A 20720-nucleotide genomic window follows, 5' to 3' on the forward strand; every position below is an offset into this window, starting at 1 on the left:
TAACAATAATTAAAGCTATATAATTAAATTAACCAATACATTATAAAAGACAAATTAATTAAATTGTTTTTGTTTAAGGGGTTATTATTAATTAAAGTTGTATTAAAAATGGGTTGAATGTTTAAATTATAGTGGAAATTTTGTTTTTTTCTTGAGTATGAATAACATTCATATAACTAAGTAAAAATTTCTAATTAAAATTTTATTTTTTTAAAATTCTTTTCAGGTTAATTTTTGAGTCATATTCTTAAAGCTAAAAGAATTATGAGTAAACGAAAAATAATTAATGCATTCTTTAAGAAAAAAGATGTTAGCAATTCAGAAATTAGGACACCTGTGGCTGTAGAAATAAATGTTAATACTTCAATGCCTGATGAACACCCTTCCAAATGTCCAAAACTTCAATTTGAAGAGATAGATAGTGATCCAGGATCACGTAAACAAATATGTGAATTTCCTATCAACAAACAAGATGAAATCCTATGAGTTTATCTCATAGAAGGTCCATATCAACCTAAAAATATAGACTATCCATACAATGATGATACTCATCGTCGTCGATTTCAACCTTCATGGTTTGATTCACATAAGGATTGGTTGGAATACTCACCTTCAATGGATGCGATATATTGTCTACCTTGCTACCTTTTTAGTAAGAAACCAATAGGTTGTCCCGGATTAGATGCATTCATTTCAACACGAACCACGTAAATACTGTCTTGTGCGTGTGATTGTTTTTCTTTTGGCGTTTTGTTTTCTCTATTTTTTTGTTTCTCACAGGTTTGGAATTTCGGTTGAATTCCCAACATGTTCAAGTATATAATTATATATGAAAGTTGATAATTTTGTATCCAATAGACTTAAGAATTATATTTAGTATATCTCTGTTACAACCCGGCCCCCCTAAGTATTTATTCTTGGCTACACCCCTGAAGGTCTATAAGTTATAACACCAAAAAATGAGTATTTTTGTTAGATTTTATCAATTCATATGTAAAACATGAATTTACATGATATTGAAACTCGGTAACATTTGAAAAGTTATGTTGGTAACTTAATAATAGCCTTCATATGATAGGATGAATTTTGTCATTAACCTAAAATATTTTTACTTTAAATGAGGAGTATAGATTAGAAACACGTTTCAACTCAACAACATATATCTCTGTACCACTTATCCTCAAAAAATTCTATAAATTGAAAGAGATGAGATACAATATGAAAGTATATATGATTAATCCTTTTGTCAGACGGCTAAGTTTTTTGTCCAATACTTGTAATGGAGCAGATATGAAACTAACAAGTACTAATATTTTTAGAACATGTGTTGCCTCTAGTACTGTATAAGAGTATGGGAGGCAAACCAAATCCTTATTAGATGTGCACCGCGCAATTAACTTTTAATGATTAAGACTGAAAGTGTAAATTGTTTACTTTTAAATTTTTAATCTCAGCGTTTAAATCAGAAAAGTATTCAACCTTTTAATTTACAGTATTTTTTTAACCCCTTTTAACTTCTCTCTCCCAAATTAAACGTGGGAATGGACGGCGGCGACAAAATCTCCCATATTCTCAAAAGAAAACTTGATTGGTGAGCATGACATGTTCGTTCACAATGAACCAGTCAAAAATTACCACGACTATAAAAGAAGCATGACGTTTCGAAATCTCATAGATGCTTCCAGGATCCACTTTCTCTGTTACCTCAGCAACTTTTTTTTATAAACATATCTTAAAGGTAATAAAAATTCAAGAGTGGGTTTTGAAAAACTAGGGGCTTCCATAAACGTAGCTTTTGAATTTGGTATCTATATAGCCTATAGCCTCTTTCCACGAAAGAGCCAATACTTTTGCTTCACTATACCATTACAAGTTATGATAATGGAAGTCACCCAATAATGTTTCCCCTTCTTGCCTCATTCTTGTTAGGCATCATGCCTATATGCCTATATAAATTTAATAATAATACAACAAACCCAATTGATCAAATTGCAACAATTTTTTTTGATAGTTTTTTCTTGCTAATCATGTTTGGCTCAATTTAAGAAATGGGTAATTATTAAAGAGAAAGGTTTTGCAGTGTACTTGTATGCAGCAAATGCTGCGTATAGGAATATGTGACAGCAAAAAGAAAAGAATAAAAGTCTAAATTCTACCTGATCATGTGTATTGTACATAATCTTTGAATACATATCTTTTATTTTTTATTTTTGCTATTATATACCTCTGTATGCAACAATTACTGTATACAGGTATGTGACAAAACTTTTCTCATCATTAAATTACAGTGAAAGTTACTTCACATTGAAGCTTAGGTGGGAGAGTTTAGTGTTGGGTGTCTTTGTCTCGCTCTCTAAACATGGTAAGCATGCACCTGTATCCAATCGTTACCATAAAAAAGAAAAATGGGCGGTTTGAAGATAAGGTCAAAGCTTTGATTAAGATATTCCTTGTAGTTAAATTAATTAGTGGTAATGACGTTGGTTGATGTGCCTCTTGGCTCAATTAAGTAGCATTAAAAACATAACTATTTGCAGAAAAAATTAACCATATATTGCAAAAGTGATACGCATTTGTTTCTAATTCGCCAACAAATTTATCAACTTTGTACATCACATTCGTCCTAAATCGTTCCTACGTCACTAGCCTGTTACCAAAAGTCAAGCGGTCCTTTCAAAACATATGTAAACAAATTTCCTCTGCTTTTTTAAAAAAAAAAAAAAAAAACTAATTAATAAAAGTGTTGTTAATTTTAAGTAAATGTTAAAGTGATGCTATTTTAATTACAATTTATAACGTTAACCATGGTAAAATATATCGATAAAATTGTTGTGTTTCAAGTATTAAGTTTTGAAAAAAAAATACTAGGATAGCTACAAAGTTCACAATTTTTGTTACAATCCACTACATAGCAAGTTGTAACAAAATTATGTAAATAGTTGTGATCCTAGCATTGTTTTTAAATTTTTTTTTTTATCGTGTATTATTAGTAGAGACATTATTTATGGAGGAAAGCAAATCGAGTGATGGAAAGATAATGTTTTCTCTAATTTAATTAGATGGAAAAGAAAGAAGGGAAACGAGTAATGGGAAGAGGTTTCAATGGGGCTCACTTTTCATTTTTCTTTTTTTTTCACTTTTGTGCTTTCGGTCGAATTTGGGTGGCTGAAAGGAAAGCAAGGGCCATTTTTTTCATATGTGAAATGACTTTTATGGCCTTGTAGTTAATAAATGTCATCAAATAGTTTAATAACTACGTATAAGGATAAAATAGTAAAATTCTTAATAGATAACTTTCTAGCTATGCTTGGTAGAAAAGAAAACAAAAACAATGGAAAAGTATAATTGGTATTTCTAGACTTTGGTGGAATAGAAATGTTGAGGAAAGGGCTAGAACCTTGTAGTATAATTGGTATTTCTAGACTTTTTTAATTTAAATGTTTATAATTCAAATTCTTCTTATCTAACTATCAAATTATTAAAATAAAAAAAAGTTCTTAAGGAGAGAAAAATGGGTTGTATAGAAAATTTTCCAACGCCTACAAAAATTCTTCCACCCAAGGATGGACGGAAAACTAGAGGCAAAATAGGATGGGTAAATGAATGAACAAATTGAGATTTTTAACAAGAAAACTTAAAAAATAAATAAGTCAATCAATTGAGAGCATGATTGGGAGAGCCTCGATATAATTTTTGTAACGGACATATAAATTGAAATGTTTTAACATGAAAAACCTTTTTTTTTTATTATAAAAGAAATCATAATATAGATTTAATTAAGATATAATATTTAAAATATGAGTTTCCATATATATATATATATATATATATGTGGGTATCTAAGGCATGCTTGGCAATGTCCTAGGCATTCAAGCAACGTTCTTGGCCGTCCTCGGCATGCTTTGCAACGTTCTCGGCATGCTTGCAACGTCATTGGTTGACCTCAGCATGTTTTGCAACCTAGGCGTCCCACATCGAAAGAAAACCCCCCCATTTTCTGCCTTATAAGCTGTGAAGTAAAGGGAGTAGTGTACCACTAACCTCTTTGTGATCACAGAGATGCTTGGTGGTACACTACTCCCTTTACTTCACAGCTTATAAGGCAGAAAGTGGAGGGGTTTTCTTTCGATGTGGGACGCCTAAGTTGCAAAGCATGCCGAGGTCAACCAAGGACGTTGCTTGAATGCCTAGGACGTTGCCAAGCATGCCTTAGGTACCCACAATTTATATATATATATATATATATATATATATATAATTAAAATAAATCAATGAATATGTGGAATAGATATACACATCACTTACTTTCTTTCTTTTTTCGGTTGAGAAATTGATTTTCTTCCTTCCATCAATTTTCTTTACTAAACAAAAGAAATTGATAATTATTATCTACTTTTTCACTTTTTCATTTTTTTTTTCTATTGCTTACTAGTAGAAAAATCTTTCTTCTTGATTTTGTATCTGCCATGTGTGTGTGTTTTTTTTTAAAACCATATACTTTCCAAAATTCTATATGTAAGTTCATTGGCTTTGTAATAAATATGTAAATTGTAATTGATAATTCAATAGTTATAGTGAACAGTGGAGATTTGAACTCTAGACTTACAAATTGGCATTTTTCTCAGTAAATCCATGTTGGAAAGAAAACAAATGTTTGGAAAATATTTAAAAATATATCAAACACTATTTTCCTTAGAAAACCAACTAGTCTTATAATTACTAAGAGCATTCGGATATCTCTTTTTTAGGCGAAAGTACATAATTAGTCCCTGAAATTTATCCTATGTGCGCAATTGGTTTCTCAAGTTTCAAGTAAGCACAATTGGTTCCTCAAGTTTTCAAAATGAGCAATATAAGTCATTCGGTTAACTTCTGTTAGTGATGTTACTTATGTAGCTAACGGAATAATGATCTAACTTTTTTTAAATGATGTGGCATTCTTTTTTATTAAAAAATTACAAAATTAAATTAACACATAAGAAAGAGATTAGACCATTCTAATTCAAATCTTTGTCCTAGCCCAGTACAAAAGTGATCGACGGTGCCATGGCAATGTCAACATAATGGAAAGAAAAACTTTATCCAGCACCGTCGATTATGTGCCTTGGCTTTAATCGGATTAAGACAATTGCAATTGTCTTAAAGAAAAACGTTATTGTTTGATGGTGCAACCTTTAAGCAATTGTTTTAGAATGATTGACAGTGCCACATTGGACGAAGACAAGGTGACTCCGGTGTACAAGCTCGAAGAGATCTACGAGCTTTGCAAAACTACCAGAGGAAGCCAGAGAGTGGGTAGACTAAAGTTCCACCAAATAGTTAGACTAAATTTTCACCAATGTAGTTGCAGACCCATGTTTGGATGAAGTGGGTTAGTGGGTCCCACAGTTTCATTGACAAGAGACTCCCAAGAACAATGCGGTTGTAAAAGGTGGCCCCATCCATGAATAGTTGTAGATATGCACCACCATGGTCATCCATGTTTGGCGGAGGATGGTCCAATGATTTCTCGGGTCAGGTTCCGGTGATGGGCCGATGGAAATGTGGCCAGCAATTTGGAACTTAGAGAGAGTGAGAGAGTAAAGTGGGGGAGGTCTGAGTTGGAATAGAGTATTTGAGTTGAAGATTCCGAATATAACAGGTGTGTGTAAATAATATATGGAGTGTGATAACAAATGAATAGTGCAGTGGACAATTGTATTTGGGATGATCTAAATCTAATTCAATAGCTATTGATGGTATTTAATAAAAATAAATGCCACGTCATTTAAAAAATGTCAAATCATTATTCTGTTAGTCACATAAGTAATACCGTTAATCAAAAGATTTATATTACTCATTTTAAAAACTTGAGGGACTAATTGTGCTCACTTGAAACTTGAGGGACCAATTGCGCATACATGATAAATTTCAAGGACAATAGGGTAGTTTCGCCAAATTGTAATTAATAATTCAATAGTTGTGGGGCCGGGGAGCTTACGATCCGACCCACGCTCTACCTGGGAACAGGGCCCGTGCCGAGGAGGTCATGTGCCGAGGATGAATAATCGAAGGCCGAGGTGTCAAGAGGCACAGCTGGGGACCACCTTATCCTTGGCATTCCAGGATTTCAATGGGAAGAGCAACGACTCGATGAGATCTATCCCCAAAAAACCCCCTGAGGGGGATGTGAATGGAATGGAGCCCATGTGGAGATACGGCGCAAAATTGGTTCAAAGAAAACACGTCTCCTTCGCATTAAATGCACCTGCCAGCATCCTAATCACGTTAATGAGAAAAGACGCTTGGGCAGTGTAACTTCGATCATCACAACTAAATAGAAAGTAAGAGGGTACAGTTGAGGTGACAGATACAGAAGTAAGCACCTGCCTTCGCATTAATGAGAAAAGACGCTTGGGCGGTGTAACTTCGATCATCGCAACTAACAGAAAGTAAGAGGGTACAGTTAAGGTGACGAATATAGAAGTAAGCACCTGTCTGACCAACAGGTGGAGGACTAATATCAACCAAGAAGGACTATATAGTGAAAGAGGGAGGTGCGCCAAAGGGGGCTGGGAAAAATGGCCAAAAACCTGAGCCTCCCAGCCCGCCTCCAGGAGAAAGACTCCTAGGGTGAGAATGACTTAACCATGTATGAATACCACGAAAAACCCACTACCTGGTGACCAAGGCCTAGCCTTTCAAACCCACGCTCTACAAATGATATTGTTTGGGCCTTTTTACGTGCGAATCCAACACTGTTACGGTTCGTTACTAATCGTGTCCTTACAATAGTTATAATGAACAATTGAGATTTGAACTCTGGACTTACAAATTGGCATTCTTCTCAGTAAATCCATGTTGGAAAGAAAACAAATGTTTGGAAAATATTTAAAAATATATCAAACACTATTTTCCTTAGAAAACCAACTAGTCTTATAATTACTAAGAGCATTCGGATATCTCTTTTTTATTTTTATCATTAGAGTAAAAATAAATCTTTGTTTTCCTAAAGGGTCTGAAGTCGTATTGGGTTTAATAGTATTTCTTGTCGGGGGTCTTCATAAAGTTTTTTTTCCGAGTACAAGTGGAAATTGCATAAAGAAGGATTTAAAGGGTATTCCATTTTAAGTTTTTGCCATTCCAACAATTTCTTTTCTCTTTCCTCAGACATTCTCTATCAATTCATTCTTTCTTCATCCTTCGTAAGTGAGGTGGCAATTGATGCATTCACTGAATTATTAAAATTGTTTTATAAAAAGCATAGTCATGTATCTTTGACAAAAACTACTAATCTTATTGTATGCTTTTTAGGGTTTATTTATTTTGTCTTTTTAATTTTTAGAACCTTGATTGTTTTTCTTTCTCAGTCTTATTCTTTTTCCCAAAAACTAGTTGTTATAATCTTGATAGTTATAATAGTTGGGCTATGCAACACCATGATTTCTAATATTCTGACTGATCTTATTACCACTCTAATCCTTGGTTTAGCTATACCTTGCATTCTAAACATATTAGAATTGCTTAATCAAATGGAAGAGTTTGTTAAACTCTTTTTTTCTCTCTCTCTCTGTGTAACAATTCTCAGCATCCTATAAACATTTTCTGTATCAACTTTGAAGAGGATAAAATATGGCTTGATGGGCCTGATGTAATGGACCTGACGGATCCGATTCCATGGGCCAACGAGGAGCTGGCCCAACATTCGCTAAAGCCCATCGTTGGTAGGTACAGTAAAAGCCCTAGATGCAGAGTCCTTGCTGCTTATGCCTGAGTCACCCTAGAATCCCAAAATAGGAATCCTAGCGCAAAGGGGATTCTAGGAGATACGCGCGCCGAAGGAAGATCTTCTCTACAAGGAAAGATCTTGCTCACTACGTTTGGAAATATTCAAGTAGAGTCCTATAAGGAAAAGACTTCAACACCAAGGAAGAGAGACCGACCTTCTACAACTATAAAAGCCCCAATACCCTCACAAATCAAGGTACGCATAATTTACCCTCTCTAACACTCTAGAGTTGTGAGAATAGTTCTAACTTGACCTTCGGAGGGTATTTGGCCGGCACCACATCGGTGCTTTCTGTGAGGTCTTCTATTATTTTGTTGTGCAGGTCTACTTTGAGCGTGCAAGTGCTGTGTGACCTATTGGTGATTTTTTCGGCATCATCAAACTTTAAAGGAAAAAAAATAAAATAAACTGTTCTGTGTGATTTGGTAATTCTTAGGGTCATAACTTCTTGTTTCTTCACTTGTGGCATACTAACAAGATTGAAGTCGTATTCGTGGAGACAGGCATGGGCCAATGGCTTCATGATGACCAGTGACCACTCTAGGAGTAATCGAAATGTCAGTTTTTGCCATAATCAAATATGAAAAGGTAAATTTGTTGAATACTACTTCAAAACAAGTTGACCACCTTTACTAATTCTTGATTATTTCATGTAGGTAATTGAGAAAGCTGAATATTCCTTACTGATTTTGAGCCAATTATTAGTTTCTTCCAATATCCCAACAATGGTTCTCATTGAACACTTCTTTGCAAAGTCATCAATTTTATATTTGAGTGTTTTTAACAACTTTAGTCTCAATTGAAACTCTCTCAAAAACGAAAAGAAAAAAGAATTGATTTCTTTATACTAATACCATGATGATCATGCCAAAATCATGAATTATCAACCCTGTTATTGCAATGTTAAATGCATTTCATGAAATATATGACCATTCTGAGGATTTGTCATATGCATAAAGTATTTTAAATATAATATATATATATATATATATATATATATATATTTTTTTTTTAATTGTAAATTTTAAATGGTGTCGTTTCAGTCAAATACCTTAATTCAACTTGAAACATATACATTTCAAACTTCCAATTTGCCATCTGTAACAATAGGGCTTAATTTAGGACCAGCACAACACACTTTGGAGTCCAAGGCGGCAATTTTTAGTGGGAATTTATCTTATTTTAAATATTTTATTGAATAATATTTATGTTTTGGTTTTTTTTGGAGTCTACCTCTCTAGTCTCTTAGTAAGTCATGCTTAATGGACTTTTATATAGACTTTCTATTAGGGTTACAAAAATCCACATGTACAGCAAACTTAATAAATCATGTCATTTGAAAAAATTGAATTTGCGATTCTTGATCGTTTGAACTTGGAATTGAACAACAGTCGAACTTACATAAACTTAGATTTCTTTAGCAAATCTTGGGTTTTCGTCTTCAACTTATTAATTTACATTGAGAACTCAACAAGACTCAATCTTTTTGTCATTGGTTGCCAACACTTAGTCCGTTAGACCTAACAAATATCACTTTAGGGACTAATAGTCTATATATATATATATATATATATATAATATCACTTTAGGGACTAATAGTCTATATATATAAATATATATATATATATATATTTATTTATTTATTTATTTATATATACTTATTGTTTATTTATTTTTCCCATCATTTATACAATGGAGCAAGATCAAGTCTCTTTTCCATGCCATACTAAAGACATATTGTCCACTTTCTAGGCCTTTTTCTTCTTATTTCATTTCCTTTGTGTTTTCAAGTTAAATAAGGTTATGTTTGGTAATAGTTTTTGTTTTCTATTTTCAAAAACTTGTTTTTGGGAATATAAAGAAAAAACAATTTTCTTGTATTTTTGAAATAAAAAACATGTTTGCTTAGCTGAAATTAAAAAGATCGTTTTTTGAAGAAAAAAATAAAATATATTAAAATATGTTGTTACTAGGATTTGAACTCTAATACTAACTCATTAAATGAGATAAGTTCATTAAATTAAATGCTTATTTTCATTGACTTTTGAAAATTACTTTTGCATGTTTTTAGTTTTCTTCACAAATTGAGTTTTGAGAACAATTTTTGTTTTCTATCCATTTTGAGTTGCCAAACAAGTTTTTTAGTCTCAAAAATAGAAAATTATTTTTGGAAACAAAAAATAAGAAGAAAAAACAGTTACCAAACATACCCTAAGATTTTTTCTTTCCTATTTTTTGTTTTTGTTTTTTTTTGAAATAGAGGGTGACCATTTCATAACAAAGAATTGGCAATTAACAAATTTAAAAGTGATTATAATGACAATTGACACATCAATTAAAATCAGTTATCAATCCTTATTTGGTGAATTATAAAATCTAAATCTGATTCTGAAATCAATATTTTCTATTTCGAAGCAAATAGAGAAAATCCTGAGACTCCAAAAAGTGCAATGAAAGTGATTAGAAAACACAGTCTCAGTCATGGGCCTACCCAGAAACAAATGTAACTGCACTAAGTGGCCCATTTCAATCGCACTAAATGGGCCTAAGATATTCAAGGTCCATGCTCAATATACACTTTTGCTGAATCGCGAATCACAAAAATACCCACTGAGTGAGAAGGAGCGTGAAGGTCTTTTTTCTTCTTTTGTTCTCTGCCAAACGCCGCGCTCACCAAACAGGTACTCACTACTCACTACTCATTTCTAAAACTAGTAGTTAGAATCAAATTCACGGAATTCATTTTCTGGGTTTAACTTTGAAAGAGGTGCGATTACTTGAAAACTAAATTCCCTGGAAATGTTTTTTCCATTACGAAGAATTTCATTTTTTATGACACTAGGGTTTTTGAAGGTCTTGGTCTGATCTGTTGTATGTAATTTGTTGTTATTGTCACCAGGGGCGGCCCTAGACATTTTGGGGCCTAAGGCGAGAATTAGAAATATATGTGTATGTGTATGTGTATGTGTATTTATGTATGTGTATGTGTATGAGTGTGTATGTGTATGTGTATGTGTATGTTTATGTGTGTGTATGTGTATGTTTATGTTTATGTGTATGTGTGTTTATGTTTATATTCATTTATATTTATGTATGTTTATATATGTGTGTATGTTTATGTATGTGTATGTGTATGAGTGTGTATGTACGTGTGTATGTTTATGTATGTGTGTATGTTTATATATATTTATATTTATAAACATAAATATAAACATAAATACATATTTACATAAACATACATGAACACAAACAAACATACACAAAAACAAACAAATATAAACACACATACACATAAACACGCATAAACAAACATAAACAAAAACAAACAAATATAAACACACATACACATAAACACACACACATAAACATAAACATACATAGACATAAACACACATACAGACTGAAAAAAATTAAACCTTCATATAGATTAGAAAAAATTGCAAACTAACACCAATCCTCAAACAATTTCATTAGTTACTTTAGTGTGCTAAATCGAGCCTTTATGTGTGTTTATGTTTATATTTAAGTTTATGTGTGTGTATGTTTACGTTTATTTGAGTTTATACGTGTTTTTGTGTATGTGTGTTTAAGTTTATGTATATGTATATTTATGTGTATGTGTGTATATGTTTATGTGTATTTGAATGTGTATGTATATGTGTATGTGTATGTTTATGTATGTGTGTGTATGTGTGCTTATGTATGTGTATGTGTATGTGTTTATGCGTGCTTATATTTATGTATGTTTATGTGTATGTGTATGTGTATGTGTATGTATATGTGTTTATGCGTGCTTATGTATGTGTATGTGTATGTGTATGTGTATTTGTATGTGTATGTGTATTTGTAGATCTCTTTGTCTTTTTCAGATTCAGGTACAATACCCTGATGCAGTTATAATTAATGGCTGAGATTAAAAGTTGAAAAAACAACTTTCAATCTCAACCATTAAATAAAATATATTAAAGGAGAGTTAAAAAGTTTTTAAAAAAAAAAGAGTAAAAAATGTATAAAAAAATACCTGCTGTACAGCACCGAGATCCCAGGCCCATACAGACCCCGGGCCCAACCTCATGCCGTCCTTGAGCACAGTTTCATACAGGCCCTAGGCCCAGTCCCGTGCCGGCCTTAGGCACAGGCTCATAAAAAAGGTCCAGTTCTCCTGCTCCCTTCTTGAAGCTTCTTTGATGAACAAACAAGTGTAAGATATTGGGATCCATGTGGTGGTCGGTCAAAAGTTCCCGGTCATGTATATAAACCTTTCCCGGGAAGGTGCGATTTGCACAGGAAACTGAATTGCCGAACATAATCGGGCAAGATGGAACCAAGTTCCAAGATCATAAATGCCGCACCGCCCTCCCACCTGAACATCCACTTTAATCAGAAAACATTGGACCTTCAGTAGCACTAACGGTGGCTGTAATCATAACCACCCCACTAACCTTGGTTATAAATAGAAGAAAGTTGGGAGAAGATGGGGGTTCAGAAAATTTGGGGGAAAAGAGTGAAAGAGTGAACATCAACTGGGCGTTGCTTTGAGTCTCTCTGCCGAGAACGACCCATAGTAGGAAATCTTCAAGCCCACTACAAATAGATTGTGAGCCCATAGTAATCCAAGGCCCATAGGTCTTATACATGGTTCTTACAATTGGCACCCACCGTGGGGCCCTCCTACAAAGCTGTGGTTCGACTGAGACTCAAACGACGAGGATGTCTGAGGAGCGTTCAGGAGAGCGTGAACCAAGCGGCTCCATGGGATCTTCTCGGGGGTCAACATGGAGGGAGAGAAGGCAAAAAAGGCGGGAAGATAGGGAGCACTCAAGAAGGGAGGAAGGGTCCGGACAAGGAGAAGGGTCGGCTCAGACACACTGGACGGTTTCGGACGTCTCGGCGCATCGGCAGCATGACGAAAGGGACCGAGAGCTGGAACGGTTACGCAGACTGGTAATGGACTTAGAGCTGGAAGCAAGGGGTCGGCGAGATGAAAGGAATCGCAACTCCCAGCAAAGGAGAAACTAGGGTAAGGCCTCCAGCCAGTCTAATACGCATCGATCCCGAGACCGGTCGCGCTCCCAAGAGTCGCACCGGCAATCACGGGAACCACGCCATCGGCGGAACCGCTCACGGTCGCACGGTTATGATCACCAAGGATCAGAATCACCGGAAGAACGACTGCACCACAATGCCTCCATGGACGCAATGAGCCGGGCTCTGCGGATGGCAGCCCGGTCACCGTTCTTCGATGACATTGAACGGGCCCCTATGCCGAGCAGATTCACACGACCACCATTCAATTCGTATGAGGGAAGGACAGATCCCGTGGAGCATGTTAGCCATTACATCCACATGATGTCCTTGCATGCGCACAACGATGCATTAATGTGTAAGGTTTTCCCCTCTAGTCTCGGTTCCACGGCACTGAGATGGTTCAATGGTTTGCGGAAGGGTTCCATACACAGTTTTGCCGAGCTGATTCAAGAATTCGGCAGCAGGTTCGTGACATGTAGCCGGGTGCAACAGCCGGTCGACGCACTACTTTCCATGAAGATGAGGGTCGGGGAAACCCTTCGGAGTTATGCCAGCCGATACTGGGAACTCTACAACGAGATTGGTGGAGGAAACGAGAAAATTGCGGCAAGTACCTTCAGAATGGGGCTCCCTGAGGATTCTGAATTACGGGAGTCATTGACGAGAAGACCCCCCGAGGACATGAGGCAACTGATGGGACGCATAGAGGAGTACAAACGCCTGGAAGATGACCGGCTGCAAAGCAGGGGGAAAGCTCCTTTAGTGGGGAGATCTCGGCAAAGCGTTTTGCCGGCAAAACCGAAACGAGACTTCAGAATGTAGGGACCAGAGGTGCAGATCGACGGGGTCAATGTGGTATTTAAAGAGCCAGTGCACAAGATCCTGGAACGGATAAAAAACGAGCCATTCTTCAGGTGGCCGAACAAAATGGGGGGCGACCCATCTCGGAGGAACCAAAACCTATACTGCACCTATCACAGAGACAAGGGGCATACGACCGAACAGTGCCGGGTATTAAAAGATCATCTCGGACAGCTAGCAAGGGCCGGGTACTTGAAAGAGTTTGTAACAGATTCCGTTGACCGAGAAACCGGGCAGGGAGCCCAACAGAAAAGGAATCCCCTTCCACCACCCCTGGGGGTAATCAAAGTCATCCATGCCGCACTAAGAAGGGCAGCAGCGGCAAAAAGGATACTGACAGTGGCCTGCACGGAAGGAGAATCATCCAAGAAGAAGAAGAAAGGTGGACGGCCGACCATCTCGTTCGGAGAAGACGATTTCGAGGGGACGGTCCAACCCCACGACGATGCTTTGGTGGTGACAGCCCGGATAGGCGGATTCCTGGTGAAGAGGGTAATGATTGATCAAGGAAGCGGAGCCGACGTTATGTACCTGGATCTCTTTGAAGGGCTAGGGTTAAAGACCCAGGATTTGGCGAAGTATGACACGCCGTTGGTCTCGTTTGATGGGAGGGTTGTAATTCCCGAGGGGCAGATCTCTCTCCCAGTGGACATGGAAGGCAAGACAGTTATAGTTACATTTATAGTAGTCCGATCATTCGCACCGTACACCGCAATCCTAGGAAGGCCGTGGATTCACGCCATGGGGGCTGTCCCGTCCACCCTTCACGTGAAAGTGAAATTTCCTACCGAGAATGGAGTTGCCGTGGTAAGGGGGAATCAACAGGTGGCGAGGCAGTGCCTTGTCGCCGCGGTCCGGTGGGAGAAGGAACAGCTCGGTCGAACTGAGGAGAACGAGAAAGAAAATTCATAGCAATTACAGAAACCCCAGGGGGAAGCTGGGGCGGACGTTGCCGAGGAGGTGCTGAAGGTAATAATTCTCCCAGATGCTGACAAGTATTTCCAGATAGGTACAAGCATGAACGACCGGGAAAAGGTAGATATGTTGCTATTCCTATTGCAGAACGTGGATGTTTTTGCATGGAGCCCGTATGAAGTGCCCGGCGTAGATCCCGAGTTCATTGTCCACAGACTCAACGTGGATCCGTTATTCCCCCCAAAAAAGCAGAAACCGAGAAGAGCGTCGAGGGAACACGTTGATGCAGTAAACCTGGAGGTACAGCGGCTGAAGGATGCCGGAGCCATAAAGGAGATATTCTTCCCGAAGTGGTTGGCAAACACTGTCGTGGTGAAGAAGAAGAACGGGAAATGGAGAGTTTGTGTGGATTTCACAGACTTGAACAAGGCATGTCCCAAGGACCCATTCCCGATGCCCAAGATTGACCAGCTAGTAGATGCGACGTACGGGCATCCGAGGATGAGCTTCCTAGATGCCTTCCAAGGCTACCACCAGATTGCCTTGGCGCCCGAAGACCGAGAAAAGACAGCATTTATCTCCCCGAATGCAAATTATCACTACGAGGTCATGCCGTTCGGATTAAAGAACGCCGGGGCTACGTATCAGCGAATGATGACGAGAATGTTCCGAGAGAAAATTGGATGCACGGTTGAAGTTTATATCGATGATATGGTGGTGAAAAGCAGAATTGAGTCGCAGCACACCGAAGACCTCCGGGGAGTGTTTGAGATACTACGTCGGCACAAATTGCGCTTGAATGCCGAGAAGTGCACTTTCGGAGTGGGGGCTGGTAAGTTCCTGGGATATCTGATCTCTACTCGGGGAATAGAAGCTAACCCCGACCAGATAGAAGCCGTGAACCGCCTCAAACCACCAAGCAATCCAAAAGAGGTGCAAGTGCTCACTGGAATGCTAGCGGCCCTGAACAGATTCATCTCCAAGTCTGCCGACCGTTGCCGGCCTTTTTATCAGCTTCTGAAAAAGTGGAAGGGGTTTCGATGGGACGAGAGCTGCGATGAAGCCTTTCGAGAGCTAAAGGAGTATTTGGCAAAGGCGCCGAGGTTGACGGCCCCGGAGCCCGGGGAGGATCTGTTTATGTATCTCGCTGTCACCGACCATGCCGTAAGTGCTGTGTTGCTAAGAGACCGGGGAGTGCAGATGCCGGTGTATTACGTGAGCAAAACCTTGGTCGATGCCGAGACAAGGTACCTACCTCTCGAGAAGTTAGTTTTGGCCCTGGTGCACGCCACGAGAAAGTTGCCACATTACTTCCAGGCACACACAGTGTTCGTCCTCACCGAGTATCCGTTGCAGTCACTATTGAAGAGATCAGACTTCACAGGGCGGATTGCCAAATGGGGGACTCGGTTGGGATCGTTTGACATAAGATACCGGCCTAGAAGCTCAGTGAAGGGACAGGTTCTGGCTGACTTCATCGCAGAGTTTACACCCAAGGATGAAGGCAAAATAATCTGTAGTACGGAGATTCGCCCGTGGAGGTTATTTGTGGACGGCGCATCGAATGCTATGGGGGCCGGGGCTGGTATAGTCATAGTCACCCCTGAGGGTATACGACTGGAACACTCCCTTAGATTGGGGTTCAAAGCCTCGAACAACGAAGCCGAGTACGAAGCCATGCTGGCCGGGTTAAGGGCAGTATTACATCTGGGCGCAAAGGACGTAGAGATCTACTCTGATTCTCGACTGGTGGTTTATCAGATCACTGGGGACTTCGAAGCTCGGGACCCCAGAATGAAAGCTTATCTCAGTACGGCAAAGCAGATTATCGGTCAGTTTAAAACGGCAAAGATATCCCAGGTAGCCCGGTCACAAAACAAGCACGCTGACTCTCTTGCCACGTTAGCCTCATCGGCTACCGAGGATACGCCGAGGCTCATCACGGTAGAACTTTTAAGGGAGCCAAGCATCCATGTGAAGAATGTTCCCGACCAAGCCGGAGTAGAGATTGCGTAGGTGGCAGTGGCTGGTCCAAATTGGATGAGCCCGATCATAGACTTCCTTGCCGAAGATAAAGTTCCGGAGAATGAGGCCGAGGCCAACAAGATTCGACGAATGGCTCCCAGATTCTGGCTGTCTTCAGACCGAAAACTGTACCGAAGATCCTTCGCAGGCCCTTACCTCTTGTGCCTACATCCGGAAAGAGTCAAAGAGCTTCTAACCGAGCTGCATGAGGGAGTGTGCGGCGGGCATGCCGGGGGACGATCTTTAGCACACAAAGCAATGACACAGGGGTTTTGGTGGCCACAGATGCAGAAGGATGCCGCCGAATACGTTCGAAGTTGCGAACAGTGTCAAAAGCACGCCCCAATGATCCATCAGCCTGCAGGGCAGCTAAATCCTGTCAGCAGCCCGTGGCCATTTGCACAATGGGGGCTTGACATCCTTGGGCCATTCCCCCGGGCAACGGGGAACCGCCGTTTTGTATTGGTGGCTGTAGATTACTTCACAAAGTGGGCTGAAGCTGAAGCCTTGGCTAATATCCGGGATGCTGACGTGAAAAAGTTTGTATGGAAAAACATAGTTACACGGTTTGGGGTGCCGAATTCGCTAGTGACGGACAATGGGCTGCAGTTCGACAGCAATGCTTTCCGGAGCTTTTGTAGTAAGCTTGGCATCAAGAACAAGTATTCAACCCCGGCGTACCCACAAAGCAACGGCCAAGCTGAAGCGGTAAACAAGACTATTTTGAACGGGCTCAAGAGAAGGTTGGACGGAGCGAAGGGAAGATGGGCGGAAGAGCTACCCAGTGTATTGTGGGCCTATCGTACGACCCCCAGGAGATCCACGGGTGAAACCCCGTTTTCCCTGACATACGGCTCAGAAGCAGTAATACCAACCGAGGTGAGCTTATGCAGTGCGCGTGTTGCCGGGTTTGACCCCATACAGAACGCCGACCTGATGATGGAACACTTGGATTGGCTAGAAGAATGCAGGGAGGCCGCGACCATACGTCTTGCCGAGTATCAGCAGAAGCTAGCCCAAAGGTACAACCGAAACGTGAAAAGCAGGGAATTCAGTGCCGGGGAACTAGTTTTAAGACGGGTAGTAGGGAACATGCGGGACTTGGCTGCAAGGAAGCTCGCTCAGAGTTGGGAAGGACCATACAGAGTCACAGCCATTGTGGGTGCAGGGGCCTACTACTTGGAAGACCTTGACGAGAGGCCGCTCCCCCGACCATGGAACGCCAACAACTTGAAGAAATTCTACGCATAATCATCGGTGTAAGCCAGAACTTGTATTCCATTAAAATTAAGAGCATGATGAACTTTTTTGTAGATGCTGCTTTTGATACCTTAACTGCGCACTAAGAGAATTACAGTTAAATCTCTAAGGACAAAAACCTGACCCTCGGCTCGATCAATATCGTCGAGCAGGTGGAAACCTTACACATAAATCTCTAAGGACAGAAACCTGACCCTCGGCTCGATCAATATCGCCGAGCAGGTGGAAACCTTACACATAAATCTCTAAGGACAGAAACCTGACCCTCGGGTCTCGGTAAACACAGAATCTCTACCTGACCCTCGGCTCGATCAATATCGCCGAGCAGGTGGAAACCTTAACATAAATCTCTAAGGACAGAAACCTGACCCTCGGCTCGATCAATATCGCCGAGCAGGTGGAAACCTTACACATAAATCTCTAAGGAGAAACCTGACCCTCGGCTCGATCAATATCGCCGAGCAGGTGGAAACCTACAAATGAATCTCTAAGGGCAGAAACCTGACCCTCGGCTCGATCAATATCGCCGAGCAGGTGGAAACCTTACACATAAATCTCTAAGGACAGAAACCTGACCCTCGGCTCGATCAATATCGCCGAGCAGGTGGAAACCTTACACATAAATCTCTTTGACCGAGCACATAGAAACCTACAATAAATCTCTAAGGGCAGAAACCTGACCCTCGGCTCGATCAATATCGCCGAGAAGGTGGAAACCTTACACATGAATCTCTAAAGACAGAAACCTGGCTCTCGGTTAAACTCAACTTAACAAGCAAATAATCTTAAGACGAAAGCACGATTCCCGGTTCATCGAAGCCTGATGAAAACCTAACCCTTTTTACAAATACTAAGTCAAATAGCGCTCTTAAATTGCACAAAGCGCCGCACAGTAGGTTCTCGGGGGTATCATTCTATTAAGCAGCCATAGCATTGACGTGATTCAAGCAAAACACATAAATAGATGTAAACTCACTCAACAAATTGAGACGGAAAAAGAAAACGGACTGCTAATTAAATAAAGCAGTTGTGCAATCACCACATCCCAGTGACATGGACAAATAAAACCAACAAAATAAAGCAATTGTTCGGTCACCACATCCCGGTGACATAAGCAAATAAAACTAATAAAATAAAAATAAGCAAAAAATAAAAGTAAAATTAGCTGGGAGGTTGAGTCGGCGGAGTCACGTCCTGCTGGACGGTCAGAGGAAAGGGCGGGGCCTTACCGAGAAGCTCTTGCACAGTCGGGATACTGGTGACTTCCATCTCTTCGGGCTCGGCGTGAGCATCGATTTGTTCAACCAACTCCCTCATGCTAGCCGTCTCCTCCTCGTCAATAGCAACCGGGGCTTCCTTGGCGGCAGATGCAGGGCTCGGGAATGGAATCTGGCCGGGGTCTCTCAGATGGGAATTTTCGGGAACTCCCAGTGCTTGGAGAGCGGCAAACCACCCGGCCTCAAAACCCATATTCCGAGCACGAGCCACCACCGGCTCTGCGGAATTCTCGGCATCGGCAAAACCGACATCATACCATTTTTGCTCCGCTGCAGCCAAGCCTGCCCTGAGGTCGGCAATCTCCTCGGCGTTGGAAGTGTTAAGGCTGATGGCTTCCGCTAGCTTGAGCTCCGTGTCATTCTGCTTAGTCAAGAGCTCTGCGTACCTCTTCTCGGCTAACGCCTGGTTCTTCTCTGCAGCAGCCTTCAGTTTTTCCTTAGCCGATTTCACAGCTGACTCCCGCGCCCCCCTTTCGAGCTCATTTTCCTCGGCAAGCTCCCGTGCGCGGGCAGCCACAATGTGAGCCATTTGAGCGGCCTAGGAGGCAAAAAGGTTAGAAAGGAAGCAAAAGGAAATCTAATTGGAGTAAATAAGACAAAAAAGTTACCGCAATGGCGTGCCACTCTAACCGACGCCCCACAGACTCCTCGGATCCATCCTCGAAAGCATGCAAGTCCTCGGGGAGCAGGAGAGCTTCGGCCAAAGTTTGGGCAATACGGCCACCCTCGCCCTTGTCCCACATCCGAACAGAGGCAGTTGAGGGCAAAGGCTTGCCGTCCAAGATGAACTTTGGCTTCCACGCTGGAGCCACTTAGGAAGAGGACGCTCCCCCCGTGATAGCTTCGGTTTGCGGCTCACGGATAACGACTGAACCTGCCGGACGGGGAGGAGTCTGGACAGCGGCATCCCCCGGGACCATGTGAGGTTGGTCGGTAACTTTCTGCTTCTTCTTGGCACGACCAGCCTGCGAGGGGGATGGGGGCTGGGGCAATTGACCCCGTCCCTGAGAAGGCGGGGGCTGATTGGGTTGCCGAGCACCGGGCACGAATCGTTCTATTTCCGTTGACCGAGAAACCGGGCAGGGAGCCCAACAGAAAAGGAATCCCCTTCCACCACCCCTGGGGGTAATCAAAGTCATCCATGCCGCACTAAGAAGGGCAGCAGCGGCAAAAAGGATACTGACAGTGGCCTGCACGGAAGGAGAATCATCCAAGAAGAAGAAGAAAGGTGGACGGCCGACCATCTCGTTCGGAGAAGACGATTTCGAGGGGACGGTCCAACCCCACGACGATGCTTTGGTGGTGACAGCCCGGATAGGCGGATTCCTGGTGAAGAGGGTAATGATTGATCAAGGAAGCGGAGCCGACGTTATGTACCTGGATCTCTTTGAAGGGCTAGGGTTAAAGACCCAGGATTTGGCGAAGTATGACACGCCGTTGGTCTCGTTTGATGGGAGGGTTGTAATTCCCGAGGGGCAGATCTCTCTCCCAGTGGACATGGAAGGCAAGACAGTTATAGTTACATTTATAGTAGTCCGATCATTCGCACCGTACACCGCAATCCTAGGAAGGCCGTGGATTCACGC

This window comes from Quercus lobata, chromosome 2 (assembly GCF_001633185.2).
Source record: "Quercus lobata isolate SW786 chromosome 2, ValleyOak3.0 Primary Assembly, whole genome shotgun sequence".
NCBI classification, from domain to species: Eukaryota; Viridiplantae; Streptophyta; class Magnoliopsida; order Fagales; family Fagaceae; genus Quercus; species Quercus lobata.